Genomic DNA, 18,731 nt, shown 5'->3' with positions numbered 1-18,731 from the left:
GAACAAAGCTAGTGGAGGTGACGGAATTCCATTGAGCTATTTCAAATCCTAAAAGATAATGCTGTGAAAGTGCTGCACTCAATATGCCAGCAAATTTGGAAAACTCAGCAGTGGCTACAGAACTGGAAAAGGTCAGTTTTCATTTCAACCCCAAAGAAAGGCAATGCCAAAGAGTGTTCAAACTACAACACAATTGCACTCATCTCACACATTTGCAAAATAATGCTCAAAATTCTCCAAGCAAGGCTTCAACAGTACATGAACCGTGAACTTCCAGATGTTCAAGCTGGTTTTAGAAAAGGCAGAGGAACCAGAGATCAAATTCCCAACATCCATTGGATCATTGAAAAAGCAAGAGAGTTTCAGAAAAACATCTACTTCTGCTTTATTGACTATGTTAAAGCCTTTAACTGTGTGGATCACAACAAACTGTGGAAAATTCTTCAAGAGATGGGAATACCATACCACCATACCTGCCTCCTGAGAAATCTGTTTGCCAGTCAAGAAGCAACAGTTAGAACTAGACATGGAACGATGGATTGGTTCCAAATTGGGAAAGGAGTATGTCAAGTCTGTATATTGTCATTCTGCTTATTTAACTTATGTGCAGAGTAAATCATGAGAAATGCTGAGCTAGATGAAGCACAAGCTGGAATCAAGATTGCTGGGAGAAATATTAATAACCTCAGGTACACAGATGACACCACTCTTATGGCTGAAAGTAAAGAGGAACTTAAAGAGCCTCTTGATGAAAGTGAAAGAGGAGAGTGAAAAAGCTGGCTTTTCAAAAAATGAAGATCATGGCATCCGGTCCCATCTCTTCATGGCAAATAGACAGAGACATAACCAACAAATGCCTGTCTAGTCAAAGCTATAGTTTTTCCAGTAGTCATGTATGGATGTGAGAGTTGGACCATAAAGAAATCTGAACTCTGAAGAATTGATGCTTTTGAACTGTGGTGTTGGAGAAGACTCTTGAGAGTCTCTTGGACTGCAAGGAGGTCCAACCGGTCCATTCTAAAGGAAATCAGTCCTGAATATTAATTGGAAGGACTGATGCTGAACCTGAAGCTTCAATACTTTGGCCACGTGATGCAAAGAACTGACTTGTTGGGAAAGACCCTGATCCTGCAAAAGATTGAAGGCAGGAGGAGAAGGGCGTGACAGAGGATGAGGTGGTTGGATGGCACCACTGACTTGATGGACATAAGTTTGAGCAAACTCTGGGAACTGGTGATGCACAGGGAAACCTAGCGTCCTGCAATCCATGGGGGTCACAAAATGTTGGACATGACTGAGCTACTGAACTGATCTCCCACAATGAAAGACATTGGAATGTAGACAACAATAACAAAAGAGTAATAGTTTGTGGTTTTACCTGATTCCCTTCAGGATTTCAGCCATATTAAATGTTTTTATTTGGTCATTCAGGTGCCCAACTCCATTGCTTTTTATGGGTAGTAGAAAAGAGCTGACTGAAGAGGTATCTTCAATCTGAGGAAATCTGAAAAACAGTGATAACATCTTGGATTGGAAGGAGTAGTATAAAGAATTTAACAGGGAGATTCCATTTAGGGAAATACACTACTGACAGTGAGAACATTTGAAGCCAAGTGTTATACTTAGTGTAGATTGAAGCCCGTAGAACAGACTGTGCAGCTGTTCTTCAGAGCTACTCTGTTTATTTCCATACAGATCGTAGAAAAATAGCATATAGACAAAATATTTGATTTTACTCAGGGTTTAAAGGTAACTTGACATTTTTTCCAAATTGAACATGAGTTCTTATCTTAGCTAATTCTTCTCCTTGACTATAAACATAACTTTCCACCTCATTAGTTGGTTTTGTGAAATAGCCAGTTGGTTTTTAATTTGCCCAGTAGTGACTCTAACACATGCACCCTATTCATGGGATCACTTTATGAGTATCCTAAACTTGTTAAAATGCTTTTGCATGAACTATTTATTCCATATCCTGACCATTTCTGATGTAAAAAAATTTCAAACTCTTGCCACTAAAAATCAAATAATTATCTTTTATATAATTTTTGTAAGAAGTGCTTTCTCAACTACTTATCACATGTGGTAATAATATAACTCATCAAACACCTGTTATAGATATTCATGGGGAAAAAATGATTCTGTGATGAGTTCAGTTTGCTCAGACATTTGGGTGAATGGTAAATTTTGCTGTTTTAACTACAGCTAGGAAAATGAATGTCATTTTGCAAATGAATTTCTAAGGCTAGAACTATTGCTGTTTCAGTGCCAATCAGTCAGGCAGAACATGTTGAAATTTGATTGCTTTATGATTATTCACACATGATATAATCACAAAAATTTAGTAATCAATTTTTTGCATTAAATAAAATGAATCAATACAGATAGAGATTTATTAATACCATAAATTAGACTAGCTTTAGAGTTGTTTAATCTCTTGTTCTAGTTACATAATGTATATATAAATTCAATGTGAATTTAAAACTTCCTAAAAATTTTAATCAAAAATGTGCTAGCCAATGTGCTATCTTAGTTTATTATACTGAAAAAGTAACTGTCTTTTCAGATTTTACTGACTCAAAGATTCTATTGGCAGATACATCCTACACACTACAAAGAAAGAAAAATATCCTAACTAAACTGTGACATAATACTTTCTGCTTAAAATTTTGATTTTATACTTAATAAAAGAACTATTTTAGACTCATTTACCCATTCTAAATATTGGTTTTTTGCATTCATGTAAAAAAGAAAATGTAAACAAAATACATTTGGGTATTTTGTGGACCAGTTGGACCTCCTTGCAGTTCGAGACTCTCAAAATCTTTGCATTCAAAGTTCAATTCATCTGAGTCTCTTTTAAATTCGGTATTGTCACTGACTTTTTTCCCCCATACATATCTTTTGAGTCATCAAGAACATCGATATCATAGCATTGTTTGAGACAGTATTCCAGTATCACCTCTAGTATTTTTTTCCAAGTCATAGTCACTCATTTTGCCAATTTTGAAGTTGGCAAGATTTTAGTAAAAGGTTCTTAGATTAACAACCACTCCCTGTCTGACAGAGTTTATGAAAGATGCCATCTACTGTTAAAAAAAAAAATCCTGATTTCAGAAATGTTAATAATACGGGGAAATTTTTAGAGTCATGAAATATATATAGTATTAATATTGCTAAATATTTCTATAATTGCAGTAGTTTAAATATTTGCAGCAAAGCCTCTCTACATGCCACATTTGTGTCCAAACCATCTGGGGCTCGTATGACTAAGTCTCTGACATTAAACATTAAGAAAAGTCTGTGAAAGAAACAGTTCAATTGCAAAACAACCCACATTTCAAAATTTCATGTTACAATGTATTAAGAGTCATAGCACATATGCTTACTAGTAATTACTGACTTATGAAAGCAAAAGAGTAGGGGGTGATTCTAAGGATTCAAAGACATTAGGAAAAAGTAAGAAGTTTTTCTTTATTATACTCCATTGAGGAACACAATTATAGGTTTTTCTGGGTTTTTTGTTTTGCTTTGTTTTGGCTGCTCTGCTTGTGGGATCTCAGTTCCCCAACAAGGATTAAGCCCAGGGCCACAAAAGTGAAAGCACCAGCTCCTAACCACTAACCTCTGCCATGCTAAGGCCACCCCAGCACAATCCTGAGCCCATACCAATTGCCCTCTGAGACCCCTTTGGCCCCAGCATTAACGGTTAGAAGGAACAGAGACAGTTCAGAAAGGACCCCCGGGTTTCTGCTCCAGCACCTTGGTACCTGATTCCACCCCCAGTATGGTGGTGTTGACCACCGAACAGAGGAGAAGCCTCGGCTCCCATCTGGCTCTGGCTGCAGTACCCTCCCGCCAGTCTCCAGCCTGGCCTCCCAGCAAGGTGATAGCTGCTAGCACACCCTGAGGAAAGAAGTGACTTGTGCTCACTTCACAACCAGCTCTCCCACCAAAGCCACTGGGCTCACAGACTGTGTATCTGGTAAATTATTTTATCTTTGTTTCACTAGTTTTTTCCAGGGCTTTCATTTGTACTTTTGTTTGAAATAAATTCCTCAGTCTTAGTTTGCTTAACTTTCTCTGTCTCTGTAAAATTTGAGGAAATATTTGCTTATCATAGTCTTGAAGGGGCATCCAAGTAGATATACAGAAATATATCAATATACACGAACCCCATGGTAACCACATATCAAAAACCTACAACAGATACACAAAAATAGAGGGAAAGGAACATAAGCATGTCGCTAAAGCAAATCATAAAACCATAAAGGAAGAAACTAAAAGAAGAAAAGAGCAGAGAACTACAAGTATAACCAGGAAACAAGTAGCAAAAGGCATTGAGTACATGCCTACCAATAATCAGTTTAATTATAAATGGACTAAATGCACCAATCAAAAGATATAGGGTGGCTGATTGGATAAAAATCAAGAGCCATCTGAAAGCTGCTTATAACAACCTCACTTTCAAAGCTAAAGATACACACATTATGAAAGTGAGAGGATAGAAAAAGGTATTTCATGAAAATGGAAACTACAGGAAAACTGGGGTAGTAATACTCGTATCTGACAAAACAGACTTTAAGACAAAGTCTATAACAAAAGACAAAGGTCATTATATAATAATAAAGTCATCAATACAAGAAGAGCATATAACATGTAACATTTATTGATGTATATGCACTTAATATAGAAGCACCTAAACTTCCCTGGTAGCTCAGCTGATAAAGAACCCACCTGCAGTGCAGGAGACCCTGGTTTGATCCCTAGGTTGGGAAGACCCACTGGAAAAGGAATAGGCTACCCACTCTAGTATTCTTGGGCTTTCCTGGTGGCTCAAATGGTAAAGAATCTGCCTGTAATGCAGGAGACTTAAGTTTGATTCCTGGGTTGGGAAGATTCTCTGGAGGAGGGAATAGCTACCCCCTCCAATATTCTGATCTGGAGAATTCCATGGACTGTATAGTCCATGGGGTCGCAAAAAGTCAGGACATGACTGAGCGGCTTTCACTTTTTCAAATATATAAAGCAAATATTAACATACGTATAGGGGGAAATAGGCAATAATACAATAATAGGAGGGGATTTTAATAGCCCACTTACCTCAGTGGATAGGTCATTCAAACAGTAAACCAATAAGAAAACAATGGCCTTAAAAAACATATTAGACCAATTGGACTTAATAGATATCCACAAGGACCATCTATCCAAAAACAGTGGAATTGAACAGAACATTTGTTTTGAAGTCTTCATGGAATATTCTCCAGGATAGATGACATGCTAAGCTACAAAACAAGTCTTGTATTTAAGAGGCTAGAGATTATATCAATAATTTTTTTCCAAACACAGTATTATAAAACTAGAAGTCATTTACAGGAAGACAATGGAAAAAAACACATACAATATAGAGAATAAACAATATGCTACTAGAAAAACCAGTGGGTCAGTGAAGAAATGAAAGTGGAAATTAGAAAATACCTTAAGAACACAACTTTCCAAAATTCATGGGACACAACAAAAACTGTTCTAAGAGGGAAATTTAGGGTGAGATAAGCCTACATCAAGACACAAGAAAAATCTCAAATAGGAAAACTAACCTACCACCTGATGGAATTAGAAAAAGAAGAACAGGTTCGATGCATGAGACAGGTGCTCAGGGATGGTGCACTGGGAAGACCCAGAGGGATGGGATGGAGAGGGAGGCGGGAGGGGGGATCAGGATGGGGAACACATGTAAATCCATGGCTGATTCATGTCAATGTATGGCAAAAACCACAATATTGTAAAGTAATTAGCCTCCAATGAATAAAAATAAATGGAAAAAAAAGAAAAAGAACAAAGCCCAAAGCCAGTAGAAGGAAAGAAATAATAAAGATATTTCTGATCTTTATTATTTATAAATCAGCAAATAAATAAAATAGAGACCAAAAAACAATAGAAAAGATCAATAAAACCAGAGGTGGTTTTTGAAAAGATAAGTTGGTAAGTCTTTTAACTCTTATCAAGAGAAAAAGAGACAGAGGATCCCAATAAACAAAATAAGAAATGAGAAAGGAGAAATAACAACCAGTACCACAGAATGGGCTTCCCGGGTGGCTCTAGTGGTAAAGAACTTGCCTACAAATACAAGAGACATAAGAGATGTGGGCTTGATCCCTGGGTCTGGAAAATTCCCTGGAGGAGGGCACGGCAAACCCACTCCAGGATTCTTGCCTGGAGAATCCCCATAGACAGAAGAGCCTGGCAGGTTACAGTCCATTGGGTCGCAAAGACTTGGACATGACGGATGGAACTTAGCACTCATGCACCACAGAATTACAAAAGAATCATACTGTGAACAGTTTTATGCCATCAAAGTGGACAACCAGAATAAGTGGATAAATTTCTAGAAACATACACTCTTCCAAGACTGACTTAGGAAGAAATATACAGTCTGAACAGATAGCTCACTAGTAGTGAAATTGAATTTGTAATTTAACAACTCCTAGCAAACAAACTAGATGGCTTCACATGGAATTCTACCAAACATATAAGAGCTAATTTCTACCCTTCTCAAGCTATTCCAAAAAATTAAAGAGGAAGGAACATTCTCCGATTCATTCTACAAGGCCAGCATTACCTTGATACCAAAAACATACTATAAGAAAGAAAATTACAGGACTTCCCTGGTGGTCCAATGGTTAAGAATCCGCCTGCCAAGGTAGGCAACACAGAGTTGATCCCTGCTTTGGGAAGATTCCACAGGCTGTAGGGCACCTAAGCCTATGCATCACAAATTCTGAGTCCAAGCTATAGAGCCTATGCACCACAACTACTGAAGCCCACATACTCTAGAGCCCATGCTCCACAACAAGAGAAGCAACTGCAGTGAGAAACCCATGCACCATAACTAGCAAGTAATCCTCACTCACTGCAACTATAGAAACGCTGCTCACAGCCGTGAAGATCCAGCACAGTCAAAAATAAATAAAAAGATAAATAGATAAAATTACAAATCAATATCTCCAGTGAATATGAATGCAAAAATCCTCAGCAAAATATTAGCAAACTGAATTCAACAATATATAAAAAGTATCGAACAACATGATAAAGCAGGATTTATTACAGGGATACAAAAATGGTTCAATTATCCACAAATCAATCAATGTGATATACCACATTAACAAAATGAAGGGTAAAAACCACAAAATCATCTCAATAGATGCAGGAAAAGCATTGACAAAATTCAATATCAATTCACAATAAAAACTCTCATCAAAGTAGTATAAAGGGAACCTAGGCCAACATAATAAAGGCCATTATGAAAAACACATAACTAATCTTAAACTTAACAGTGCTAACGCTGAAAACTTTTCCTTTAATATCAGAAATAAGACAAGGATATCTCTCTCAGCACTTTTATTCAACATAATATCAGAAGTCCTAGCCACCGCAACCAAAGAAAAAGAAATAAGAGACATTCAGATTGGGAGGGAAGTAGTAAAACTGTCACTATTTGCAATGACACAATAGTATATATCAGTTCAGTTCAGTTCAGTCACTCAATCATGCCCAACTCTTTGCAACCCCATGTACTGCAGCATGCCAGGCTTCCCTGTCCATCCCCAACTACTAGAGCTTGCTCAAACTCATGTCCATCGAGTCGGTGATGCCATCCAACCATCTCATCATCTGCCTTCTCCTCCTGTCTTCAATCTTTCCCGGCATCAGGGTCTTTTCCAATAAGTCAGTTCTTCATATCAGGTGGCTAAAGTGTTGGAGTTTCAGCTTCAGCATCAGTCGTTCCAATGAATATTCAGGACTTATTTCCTTTAGGATTGACTGGTTTGATCTCCTTGCATCCAAGGGACTCTCAAGAGTCTTCTCCAACACCACAGTTCAAAAGCATCAATTCTTTGGTGCTCAGCTTTCTTTATAGTCCAACTCTCATATCCATACATGACTACTGGAAAAACCATAACTTTGACTAGATGGACCTTTGTTGGCAAAGTCATATCTCTGCTTTTTAAAATGCTGTCTAGGTTAGTCGTAACTTTTCTTCCAAGAGCAAGCGTCTTTTAATTTCATGGCTGCAGTCACTATCTGCAGTGATTTTGGAGCCCCCAAAATATAGAAAACCCTAAAGGATCCACCAAAAATCTATCAGAACTAGTAAATGAATTCAGTAAGGTTCCAGGATACAAGATAAATATATAGAAATCTGTGGCTTTTTTATACACTAATAACGAAGTCTACAAAAGAAAAACAAGAAACCAATCCAATTTAAAATGGTATCAAAAAGAATAAAATATCTAGAAATAAACTTAACCAAGGAGATGAAAGACTTATACCCTGAAAACTATAAAACATTGATGAAGGAAGTTGAAAATGATACAGAGAAATGGAAAATATCTTGTGTTCAAAGATTGGAAGAATTAATATTGTTAAAATGTCCACACTGTTCAAAACAAGCTACAAATTCAACGCAAAATGCTCATGACATTTCTAACAGAACAACAAATGATCTTAATACTTATATGGAACCCCAAAAGACCTCTAATAGCCAAAGCAATCTTGAGAAAAAGGAACAAAGCTGGAGGTTTCATGTTCCCTGACTTCAGAGTATACTATAGCTACAGTAATCAAAACAGTATTGTACTAGCACAAAAACAGATACATAGGTCAGTGAAACAGAACGTAAAAGCCAGAAATAGACTCATTCACTTGGGGTTAATTAATCTACCACAGGAGGCAAAAATATGCATTGGGGAAAGACAGTCTCTTCAATAAGTGGTGCTGGGAAAACCGCCCAGTTACATTTAAAAGAGGGAAATTAGAACATTTTTTCACATATACATAAACACACTAAAACTTGATTAAAAGCCTTAGTGTAAGACTGGAAATCTTTAATATTCCTAGGAAAAAAAAGATTGTACCAATATATTTTTTCATCTGTCTCCTAAGGTGAAGGAAACAAAAGTAAACCTAATTAAAGAAAGCCATCAATAAAATGAAAGGACAACCTACAGTATGAGAGGAAACTTTGCAAGTAATATGACCAATAAGGGGTTAATGTACAAAATCTATAAACAGCCCATACAACTCAATACTAAAACAGAACAATTAAAAAGTGGGAAGAAGACATGGATAGACATTTTTCCAAAGATATACAGATGACCAAGAGGTACCATGAAAAGATGCTCAACATCACTAGTCATCAGGGAATGCAAATCAAAACCTCACTGAGACACCACATCACACCTGTCAGAATGGCTGTCATCACAAAGTCTACAAACAACAAGTGTTGGCAGGGATGTAAAGAAAAGGAAACCTTGTGCACCTTTGATGGGAATGTAACTCAGTGCAGCCGCCATAGAAAACAATATAGAAATTCCTCTAAAACTAAAAATAGAACCATCATATTATCCAGGAATTCTATCTCTGGATATGTACACAAAGAATACAAAAACACTAATTTTAAAAGTTACATGTTCCCCAATGTTCAGTTCAGTTCAGTCGCTCGGTCGTGTCTGACCCTGCGACCCCAAAAACGCAGCACGCCAGGCCTCCCTGTCCATCACCAACTCCCGGATTTTACTCAAACTCATGTCCATCGAGTCGGTGATGCCATCCAGCCATCTCATCCTCTGTCATCCCCTTCTCCTCCTGCCACCAATCCCTCACAGCATTAGGGTCTTTTCCAATGAGTCAACTCTTCTCATGAGGTGGCCAAAGTATTGGAGTTTCAGCTTCAGCATCAGTCCTTCCAATGAATACCCAGGATTGATCTACTCTAGGATGGACTGGTTGGATCTCCTTGCAGTCCAAAGTACTCTCAAGAGTCTTCTCCAACACCACAGTTCAAAACCATCAATACTTCGGCACTCAGCTTTCTTCACAGTCCAACTCTCACATCCATACATGACCACTGGAAAAACCATAGCCTTGACTAGATGGACCTTTGTTGTCAAATTAATGTCTCTGCTTTTCAATATGCTGTCTAGCTTGGTCATAACTTTTCATCCAAGGAGTAAGCGTCTTTTCGTTTCATGGCTGCAATCACCATCTGCAGTGATTCTGGAGCCCAAAAAAATAAAGTCTGACACTGTTTCCACTGTTTCCCCATCTATTTCCCATGAAGTGATGGGACCAGATGCCATGATCTTAGTTTTCTGAATGTTGAGCTTTAAGCCAACTTTTTCACTCTCCTCTTTCACTTTCATCAAGAGGCTTTTTAGTTCCTCTTCCCTTTCTGCCATAAGGGTGATGTCGTCTGCATATCTGAGGTTATTTATATTTCTCCCAGCAATCTTGATTCCAGCTTGTGCTTCTTCCAGCTCAGCATTTCTCATGATGTACTCTGCATATAAGTTAAATAAGCAGGGTGACTATATACAGCTTTGATGTACTCCTTTTCCTATTTGGAACCAGTCTGCTGTTCCATATCCAGTCCAAACTTGTTTCCTGACCTGCATATATGTTTCTCAAGAGGCAGGTCAGGTGGTCTGGTATTCCCATTTCCTTCAGAATTTCCCACAGTTTGTTGTGATCCACACAGTCAAAGACTTTTGCATAATCAATAAAGCATAAATAGATGTTTTTCTGGAACTCACTTGCTTTTTCAATGACCCAGTGGATGTTGACAATTTGATCTCTGGTTCCTCTCCCTTTTCTAAAACCAGCTTGAACATCTGGAAGTTCACATATTGCTGAAGGCTGGCTTGGAGAATTTTGAGCATTACTTTACTAGCATGTGAGATGAGTGCAATTGTGTGGTTGTTTGAGCATTCTTGCCTTGAGAATCCCATGAACAGTATGAAAAGGCAAAATGATAGGATACTGAAAGAGGAACTCCCCAGGTCAGTAGGTGCCCAATATGCTACTGGAGATCAGTGGAGAAATAACTCCAGAAAGAATGAAGGGATGGAGCCAAAGCAAAAACAATACCCAGCTGTGGATGTGACTGATGATAGAAGCAAGGTCTGATGCTGTAAAGAGCAATATTGCATAGGAATCTGGAATGTTAGGTCCATGAATCAAGGCAAATTCGAAGTGGTCAAACAGGAGATGGCAAGAGTGAACGTTGACATTCTAGGAACCAGCAAACTAAAATGGACTAGAATGGGTGAATTTAACTCAGATGACCCTTTTATCTACTACTGTGGGCAGGAATCCCTTAGAAGAAATGGAGTAGCCATCATGGTCAACAAAAGAGTCCGAAATACTTGGATGCAATCTCAAAAACGACAGAATGATCTCTGTTCGTTTCCAAGGCAATTATTCAATATCATGGTAATCCAAGTCTATGCCCCAACCAGTAACTGAAGAAGCTGAAGTTGAATGGTTCTATGAAGACCTACAAGACCTTTTAGAACTAATACCCAAAAAAGGTTTCTTTTTCATTATAGGGAACTGGAATGCAAAAGTAGGAAGTCTAGAAACACCTGGAGTAACAGGCAAATTTGGCCTTGGAATACAGAATGAAGCAGGGCAAAGGCTAATAGAGTTTTGCCAAGAGAACGCACTGGTCATAGCAAACACCCTCTTCCAACAACACAAGAGAAGACTCTACACATGGACGTCATCAGATTGGTCAACACCGAAATCAGATTGATTATATTCTTTGCAGCCAAGGATGGAGAAACTCTGTACAGTTAGCAAAACCAAGACTGGGAGCTGACTGTGGCTCAGATCATGAACTCCTTATTGCCAAATTCAGACTTAAATTGAAGACAGTAGGGAAACGCACTAGACCATTCAGATATGACCTAAGTCAAATCCCTTATGACTATACAGTGGAAGTGAGAAATAGATTTAAGAGACTAGATCTGATAGACAGAGTGCCTGATGAACTATGGACGGAGATTCATGACATTGTGTAGGAGACAGGGATCAAGACCATCCCCATGGAAAAGAAATGCAAAAAAGCAAAATGGCTGTCTGAAGAGGCATTACAAATAGCTGTGAAAAGAAGAGAAGCGAAAAGCAAAGGAGAAAAGGCAAGATATTCCCATTTGAATGCAGAGTTCCAAAGATTAGCTAGGAGAGATAAGAAAGCCTTCCTCAGCGATCAATGCAAAGAAATAGAGGAAAACAATACAATGGGAAAGACTAGAGATCTCTTCAAGTAAAAATTAGAGATACCAAGGGAGAATTTCATGCAAAGATGGGTTCGATAAAGGACAGAAATGGTATGGACCTAACAGAAGCAAAAGATGTTAAGAAGAGGTGGCAAGAATACACCGATGAACTGTACGAAAAATATCTTCCCGGCCCAGATAATCACGGTGGTGTGATCACTCACCTAGAGTCAGACATCCTGGAATGGGAAGTCAAGTGGGCCTTAGGAAGCATCACTATGAACAAAGCTAGTGGATGTGATGGAATTCCAGTTGAGCTATTTCAAGTCCTAAAAGATGATGCTGTGGAAGTGCTGCATTCTATATGCCAGCAAATTTGGAAAACTCAGCAGTGGCCACAGGACTGGGAAAGGTCAGTTTTCATTCCAACCCCAAAGAAAGGCAATGCCAAAGAATGCTCAAACTACCGCACCCCAATGTTCAGGAAAGCATTATTTACACCATCCAAGATATGGAAACAATCCAAGTGTGCATCAAAATATAAATGGATAAAGAATATGTTGTGTGTACACACATACACACACACACACACACACACACACACACACACACTGGAATATTACTCAGTCACTTAAAATGAATGATATTCTGCCATTTTCAACAGTGTGGATGGGCCTAGATAGTCCTATGATTAGTGGAATAAGTCAGACAGAGAAAGACAAATACTTTACGTGGAATTTTAAGAATAAAACAAATAAGTGTGTCTAACAAAACAGACAGACTCACAGATAGTAGAGAACAAGCTCTAGTGGTTACCAATGGGAAGAAGGAAGGCGTATGGGCAAATTAGGAGTAGAGAATTAAAAGATAGAAACTATTATGTAAGATAAATAAACTGCAAATATATATTGTACAACATGGGGAAATATAGCAATTATTTTATAACAACTTTAAAGTGAGTATAATCTATAAAAATATTGAATCACTATGTTGTACACCTGAAACTAATATAATATAGTAAATTAACTATACCTCAAAAAAACTCATGCACTTATAAAAAGAGACGTCAAGATTCAGTTTCCACTTAATAGTGTAAAAAGCTCTTTTTTCAAAAGAACTTTTAAAAGTCTCTGAAAATGGCCCTAAGGGCATAATGTAAATGAAGAACATTTATTCATGAAAATCTTCAAAAAGTTAGGTAAGAACTGGAAGATTTTATGATATCTGAACAAAAACCACTCCCTTCCTTAACTTTCCCAGCTCAGTAAGACAGAAACTATACTCTAGACTGATAGAACCAAGAAGAAAAGGCTTTCTCTCCTCCCAGCTTCTAGCAAGATGTCTCCCGTCCTAGGAAGGGCAGGATTTAAACATTTCTTATTCCTTCTCTCACTTGTTGCTGAGGCTAAGTTCTAACTGAGTGCAGTTGAGAGTTTGGAGTTCTCTTCTGCCATTCAGCCCATACTCATGGAATAATATTCTGTACGTTAGGTGTGGTACTAGTGAAAATATTGGAAACCTGATTACCTTTACCCCACTTCCTGGGCTGTGGGCTTTACACTGAGGGATCCAAGACCCAAAGTCTTGATTCCTACCATCTTCTCTCCCCACCAATTCCCAGTCTTCTGAGTGCTCAGCTTCTAGGCGTATGCTTCACTAGGAAAGAAGCTCACAATTGCCCTTATAAAAGGATTATAAAGGAATACTACAAATAATATAGGTCCAAAAATTAGCCAATAGGTGTAAAGGACAAATTCGTGTAATTACAGCAGTTATTGAGATTGATTCAAGGAGAAATAGACAACCTGCTAGACCTCAGGTCATTCAGTTCAGTCTCTCAGTCATGTCCAACTCTTTGCAACCCCATGAACTGCAGCACACCATGCTTCGCTATCCATCACCAACTCCTAGAGCTTGCTCAAACTCATGTCCATTGAGTTGGTGATGCCATCCAACCATTTCATTCTCTGTTATCCCCTTTTCCTCCTGCCTTCAATCTTTCTCAGCATCGGGGTCTTTTCCAATAAGTCAGTTCTTCATATCAGGTGGCCAAAGTATTGGAGTTTCAGCTTCAGCATCAGTCATTCCAATGAATATTCAGGACTGATTTCCTTTAGGATTGACTGGTTTGATCTCCTTGCAGTCCAAGGGACTCTCAAGAGTCTTCTCCAACACCACAGTTCAAAAGCATCAATTCTTTGGTGCTCAGCTTTCTTTATAGTCCAACTCTCATATCCATACATGACTACTGGAAAAACCATAACTTTGACTAGATGGACCTTTGTTGGCAAAGTCATATCTCTGCTTTTTAAAATGCTGTCTAGGTTAGTCGTAACTTTTCTTCCAAGAGCAAGCGTCTTTTAATTTCATGGCTGCAGTCACTATCTGCAGTGATTTTGGAGCCCCCAAAATATAGAAAACCCTAAAGGATCCACCAAAAATCTATCAGAACTAGTAAATGAATTCAGTAAGGTTCCAGGATACAAGATAAATATATAGAAATCTGTGGCTTTTTTATACACTAATAACGAAGTCTACAAAAGAAAAACAAGAAACCAATCCAATTTAAAATGGTATCAAAAAGAATAAAATATCTAGAAATAAACTTAACCAAGGAGATGAAAGACTTATACCCTGAAAACTATAAAACATTGATGAAGGAAGTTGAAAATGATACAGAGAAATGGAAAATATCTTGTGTTCAAAGATTGGAAGAATTAATATTGTTAAAATGTCCACACTGTTCAAAACAAGCTACAAATTCAACGCAAAATGCTCATGACATTTCTAACAGAACAACAAATGATCTTAATACTTATATGGAACCCCAAAAGACCTCTAATAGCCAAAGCAATCTTGAGAAAAAGGAACAAAGCTGGAGGTTTCATGTTCCCTGACTTCAGAGTATACTATAGCTACAGTAATCAAAACAGTATTGTACTAGCACAAAAACAGATACATAGGTCAGTGAAACAGAACGTAAAAGCCAGAAATAGACTCATTCACTTGGGGTTAATTAATCTACCACAGGAGGCAAAAATATGCATTGGGGAAAGACAGTCTCTTCAATAAGTGGTGCTGGGAAAACCGCCCAGTTACATTTAAAAGAGGGAAATTAGAACATTTTTTCACATATACATAAACACACTAAAACTTGATTAAAAGCCTTAGTGTAAGACTGGAAATCTTTAATATTCCTAGGAAAAAAAAGATTGTACCAATATATTTTTTCATCTGTCTCCTAAGGTGAAGGAAACAAAAGTAAACCTAATTAAAGAAAGCCATCAATAAAATGAAAGGACAACCTACAGTATGAGAGGAAACTTTGCAAGTAATATGACCAATAAGGGGTTAATGTACAAAATCTATAAACAGCCCATACAACTCAATACTAAAACAGAACAATTAAAAAGTGGGAAGAAGACATGGATAGACATTTTTCCAAAGATATACAGATGACCAAGAGGTACCATGAAAAGATGCTCAACATCACTAGTCATCAGGGAATGCAAATCAAAACCTCACTGAGACACCACATCACACCTGTCAGAATGGCTGTCATCACAAAGTCTACAAACAACAAGTGTTGGCAGGGATGTAAAGAAAAGGAAACCTTGTGCACCTTTGATGGGAATGTAACTCAGTGCAGCCGCCATAGAAAACAATATAGAAATTCCTCTAAAACTAAAAATAGAACCATCATATTATCCAGGAATTCTATCTCTGGATATGTACACAAAGAATACAAAAACACTAATTTTAAAAGTTACATGTTCCCCAATGTTCAGTTCAGTTCAGTCGCTCGGTCGTGTCTGACCCTGCGACCCCAAAAACGCAGCACGCCAGGCCTCCCTGTCCATCACCAACTCCCGGATTTTACTCAAACTCATGTCCATCGAGTCGGTGATGCCATCCAGCCATCTCATCCTCTGTCATCCCCTTCTCCTCCTGCCACCAATCCCTCACAGCATTAGGGTCTTTTCCAATGAGTCAACTCTTCTCATGAGGTGGCCAAAGTATTGGAGTTTCAGCTTCAGCATCAGTCCTTCCAATGAATACCCAGGATTGATCTACTCTAGGATGGACTGGTTGGATCTCCTTGCAGTCCAAAGTACTCTCAAGAGTCTTCTCCAACACCACAGTTCAAAACCATCAATACTTCGGCACTCAGCTTTCTTCACAGTCCAACTCTCACATCCATACATGACCACTGGAAAAACCATAGCCTTGACTAGATGGACCTTTGTTGTCAAATTAATGTCTCTGCTTTTCAATATGCTGTCTAGCTTGGTCATAACTTTTCATCCAAGGAGTAAGCGTCTTTTCGTTTCATGGCTGCAATCACCATCTGCAGTGATTCTGGAGCCCAAAAAAATAAAGTCTGACACTGTTTCCACTGTTTCCCCATCTATTTCCCATGAAGTGATGGGACCAGATGCCATGATCTTAGTTTTCTGAATGTTGAGCTTTAAGCCAACTTTTTCACTCTCCTCTTTCACTTTCATCAAGAGGCTTTTTAGTTCCTCTTCCCTTTCTGCCATAAGGGTGATGTCGTCTGCATATCTGAGGTTATTTATATTTCTCCCAGCAATCTTGATTCCAGCTTGTGCTTCTTCCAGCTCAGCATTTCTCATGATGTACTCTGCATATAAGTTAAATAAGCAGGGTGACTATATACAGCTTTGATGTACTCCTTTTCCTATTTGGAACCAGTCTGCTGTTCCATATCCAGTCCAAACTTGTTTCCTGACCTGCATATATGTTTCTCAAGAGGCAGGTCAGGTGGTCTGGTATTCCCATTTCCTTCAGAATTTCCCACAGTTTGTTGTGATCCACACAGTCAAAGACTTTTGCATAATCAATAAAGCATAAATAGATGTTTTTCTGGAACTCACTTGCTTTTTCAATGACCCAGTGGATGTTGACAATTTGATCTCTGGTTCCTCTCCCTTTTCTAAAACCAGCTTGAACATCTGGAAGTTCACATATTGCTGAAGGCTGGCTTGGAGAATTTTGAGCATTACTTTACTAGCATGTGAGATGAGTGCAATTGTGTGGTTGTTTGAGCATTCTTGCCTTGAGAATCCCATGAACAGTATGAAAAGGCAAAATGATAGGATACTGAAAGAGGAACTCCCCAGGTCAGTAGGTGCCCAATATGCTACTGGAGATCAGTGGAGAAATAACTCCAGAAAGAATGAAGGGATGGAGCCAAAGCAAAAACAATACCCAGCTGTGGATGTGACTGATGATAGAAGCAAGGTCTGATGCTGTAAAGAGCAATATTGCATAGGAATCTGGAATGTTAGGTCCATGAATCAAGGCAAATTCGAAGTGGTCAAACAGGAGATGGCAAGAGTGAACGTTGACATTCTAGGAACCAGCAAACTAAAATGGACTAGAATGGGTGAATTTAACTCAGATGACCCTTTTATCTACTACTGTGGGCAGGAATCCCTTAGAAGAAATGGAGTAGCCATCATGGTCAACAAAAGAGTCCGAAATACTTGGATGCAATCTCAAAAACGACAGAATGATCTCTGTTCGTTTCCAAGGCAATTATTCAATATCATGGTAATCCAAGTCTATGCCCCAACCAGTAACTGAAGAAGCTGAAGTTGAATGGTTCTATGAAGACCTACAAGACCTTTTAGAACTAATACCCAAAAAAGGTTTCTTTTTCATTATAGGGAACTGGAATGCAAAAGTAGGAAGTCTAGAAACACCTGGAGTAACAGGCAAATTTGGCCTTGGAATACAGAATGAAGCAGGGCAAAGGCTAATAGAGTTTTGCCAAGAGAACGCACTGGTCATAGCAAACACCCTCTTCCAACAACACAAGAGAAGACTCTACACATGGACGTCATCAGATTGGTCAACACCGAAATCAGATTGATTATATTCTTTGCAGCCAAGGATGGAGAAACTCTGTACAGTTAGCAAAACCAAGACTGGGAGCTGACTGTGGCTCAGATCATGAACTCCTTATTGCCAAATTCAGACTTAAATTGAAGACAGTAGGGAAACGCACTAGACCATTCAGATATGACCTAAGTCAAATCCCTTATGACTATACAGTGGAAGTGAGAAATAGATTTAAGAGACTAGATCTGATAGACAGAGTGCCTGATGAACTATGGACGGAGATTCATGACATTGTGTAGGAGACAGGGATCAAGACCATCCCCATGGAAAAGAAATGCAAAAAAGCAAAATGGCTGTCTGAAGAGGCATTACAAATAGCTGTGAAAAGAAGAGAAGCGAAAAGCAAAGGAGAAAAGGCAAGATATTCCCATTTGAATGCAGAGTTCCAAAGATTAGCTAGGAGAGATAAGAAAGCCTTCCTCAGCGATCAATGCAAAGAAATAGAGGAAAACAATACAATGGGAAAGACTAGAGATCTCTTCAAGTAAAAATTAGAGATACCAAGGGAGAATTTCATGCAAAGATGGGTTCGATAAAGGACAGAAATGGTATGGACCTAACAGAAGCAAAAGATGTTAAGAAGAGGTGGCAAGAATACACCGATGAACTGTACGAAAAATATCTTCCCGGCCCAGATAATCACGGTGGTGTGATCACTCACCTAGAGTCAGACATCCTGGAATGGGAAGTCAAGTGGGCCTTAGGAAGCATCACTATGAACAAAGCTAGTGGATGTGATGGAATTCC

This window comes from Muntiacus reevesi, chromosome 14, assembly GCF_963930625.1.
Source record: "Muntiacus reevesi chromosome 14, mMunRee1.1, whole genome shotgun sequence".
NCBI classification, from domain to species: domain Eukaryota; kingdom Metazoa; phylum Chordata; class Mammalia; order Artiodactyla; family Cervidae; genus Muntiacus; species Muntiacus reevesi.
Note: the sequence above shows the minus strand (reverse complement) of the source record.